This window comes from Akebia trifoliata, chromosome 16, assembly GCF_017979445.1.
Source record: "Akebia trifoliata isolate Shusen 1 chromosome 16, ASM1797944v1, whole genome shotgun sequence".
Taxonomy (NCBI): domain Eukaryota; kingdom Viridiplantae; phylum Streptophyta; class Magnoliopsida; order Ranunculales; family Lardizabalaceae; genus Akebia; species Akebia trifoliata.
Genome location: NC_141390.1, coordinates 11,133,459 through 11,136,422, shown reverse-complemented (window position 1 = coordinate 11,136,422; position 2,964 = coordinate 11,133,459). Strand labels below are relative to the sequence as shown.

Genomic DNA, 2,964 nt, shown 5'->3' with positions numbered 1-2,964 from the left:
GCATGTACCCTCGTAGGTATCCACATTTATTTTCAAAATAAAGTCATCAGGCTCGTCAAACTTTGTTTTCACAAAGAACGTCTGAATTCCTTCTTCCATCTCCCTTCTTTCAACTTTATATCGGAAAACTTGGACCCATTCTTCCTTTAATTTTTCAAATATACTTCTCGTATAAACTGTTGCTGCATGTTTCAAAAACAAGTCATTGTCATTGACACATCGAAACTTGTGCTCTGTCTCATAATCTTCATCACTTCCTTTTTCAAAATATTCTTCAAAACTTCTTCATACTTCACAACAAATTCTCTGAGATTTGTTGTCGAATTAACAAATCCATCAAAAAATGCATTGATGCTTTCGCTACGCCCAGTGGTATTCATACCAGCAAAAAAAGTTGTTCGATTATACGTAGGCACCCAAGATTCCGTATTTCAAACAGGTGTTGCAACCATTCATTTTCTTCTAATCCATTTTCTGAATCACATTATGCCACTATTTTTCGAACTCTTCCCCAGAATATGTCGACCAAATACATTTTTCTATCTTACTTCTGAAAGTAGAATTTTCAAAGTATTTATGAGACAATTTCTCCGCAAATTTCTTCCGAATGTGCCAAATACATAGACAATGACGGCTGTTGGGAAAATTTTTGGCAATTGCATTCCTCATTGCCAAATCCTGGTCTGTGATTATTGAAATTGGATGTTTTCCCCTCATAGCTTTAAGCCACATCTCGAACAACCATACAAAAGTAGTTTCTCTCTCATCTCCTAGAAGAGCGCATCCAAATTGGATAGATTGAAAATGATGATTGACTCCAGTAAACGGGACAACGGCATTTTGTACTTATTTGTCTTATAAGTTGTGTCAAATGTAACCACATCATCGAAATATTCATATGACAATCTTGACCTCGCATCCACCCAAAAAAAATTAACTGCTCTCCCTTCTTCATCACATTGTATCCCATAGAAAAATTATGGATTTTCATTCTGTTTTTCAATAAAGTACTCAAGTACACATTGTACATCACCTCTTTCCAAATCCTGTCGCCTAACATTTCGAAGGTGATTGTAACAGTCTCTATCATCAAAACCGATCATATCTCCACGAAAAATTGATGGAACTTTATTAATTTGAATGTTTTGATTACGAAATGTTTCTGTTAGATCCTTAGCTACGCTCAGCATATTTCGATTCGACTTCATTTTCATTCTCCTCGATGGCGTGACAACCTTGTGATTATGATCATCGTTGACAACCGACACTCTCCATTTTACTACACGTTGGTCGAATACAATACGCATGTTTGCTTCACATCCACATTTAAAAGTAGAACAATTTCTTACAATTCTCTTCTTCCCCTTTTCATTCTCATCTGTTATCGCATCTTCTTTTATCCTCGATGTATGTTTGCCTTCATGTATGCAAACATATCTTATCCCAGTCACCGCATTTGAACCTCTTAACGTCCTTAAACTACTTCGTACACGAATGCAAAACCCTTTCCTGACGTCCGTATTCTTCATAGTATTTTTTTGCTTCCTCACTTGAATAAAAAACTATCCCAATATATGGTGCATTTAACTTTTGAACATCTTTGTTAGGACTGAGGCAATCAACACGTTCCCCAATATCTACTTCCATAATCGAAGATTATCCTACATTTTCATTCACATGCACACTTCCACACTTGTCAACGTCAATCGCATCCATGAAGAATTATCTAAACAAATTAACAAAGTCCCAGTTGAGGTTAACTAATATATATTGAAATTTATATTTATTCAACATCTAAATAATAATACAAAAGGAGTTGCCAACTCATATTTCTTACATTCAAATCAATGATACTCGAAGCTATCTAAAAGAATAAATGAAAGCCATTTCTAAAATCCTCAAAAGGATTAGTGGCATGTGTGTCAATAGCTAGTTAACTTACCCCGAAAAGCCTTAGAAAATATGACCAAATCTCTAAGGCCACTTGTAATGAATGAGTAAGTGATCTACATTACTATTTATTACATCCCCAATTTCATAAATAATTTATCACACCCTAGTTAAATATTAAAACACACAATCCAAACATTACAAAAGCTTGGTTCAACTAATTATTTCAACATTACAAAGCGTCATAACACATTGAAACAACTTTAGCAGTTGTTTACAATTAGGATTAGGCTTATATAAAATCCTAAATCTAATAAATAAGAGAGTGTGTTTCTATTGGCACCCCAACTTTTACCTATTCTCAACATTACAAAGTGTTATAACACATTGAAACAACTTCAACAGTTATTTACAATTAGGATTAGGCCCATATAAAATCTTAAATCTAACAAATACAAATCTAAAACAAAACAAAAAATTGAGAGTGTATTTCTATTGGCATCTCAATTTTCACTATTCTCAATGATGACTTATTTTTTTAAGGGGTGAATCTCCATTTCATTGCAGATATGCCTTAGTGGTAGTGACAATAACATATCTCATAGTTAATCTGATAATACGTGCATAGTTTTATACATCATTGGCAGATATCTTAGAAGAAAAAAGCAATCCTAATAGGATGAACATGACCACATAATAAATAATGGAAAACAAAGATTGAGAAAACAACCCAAGCAAAACAATGGCTAAAAACAACACTATTTGTTCAAGAATTCTTAGTTGAATTGGGTGTCCGATCCGAACATGAACAATCATAAATATAAATAAAATAAAACACACATGAATTTTTCATTCGAACCCATTCTTCGAAATTAACGTATAAACCCATAAGAATTGTTACATTCAATTAAACATATATAAAACTCAGAATAACCGAAGAAATTAAAATAAAAAGTAATTAAGGGTTTCTGATTTCGTGGATACTTGGATATTTTGATTCTAGACAAACCCATACGTATATAACCATCGGAAGGGAAGCGATGCAATTAACTCAATATCCATAGACCATTAATT

General features: G+C 33.2%; 1 non-coding gene across 1 annotated transcript; it reads right to left on the bottom strand.

Annotated features, from left to right (window-relative positions):
- Nucleotides 1-2,460: 2,460 nt before the first annotated feature.
- On the bottom strand, nt 2,461-2,536 carry LOC147382568 (small nucleolar RNA snoR122). Its single transcript, XR_015174130.1, has one exon. It is a non-coding gene; the product is annotated as a small nucleolar RNA snoR122 (small nucleolar RNA).
- Between the last annotated feature and the right edge of the window lie 428 nt (nt 2,537-2,964).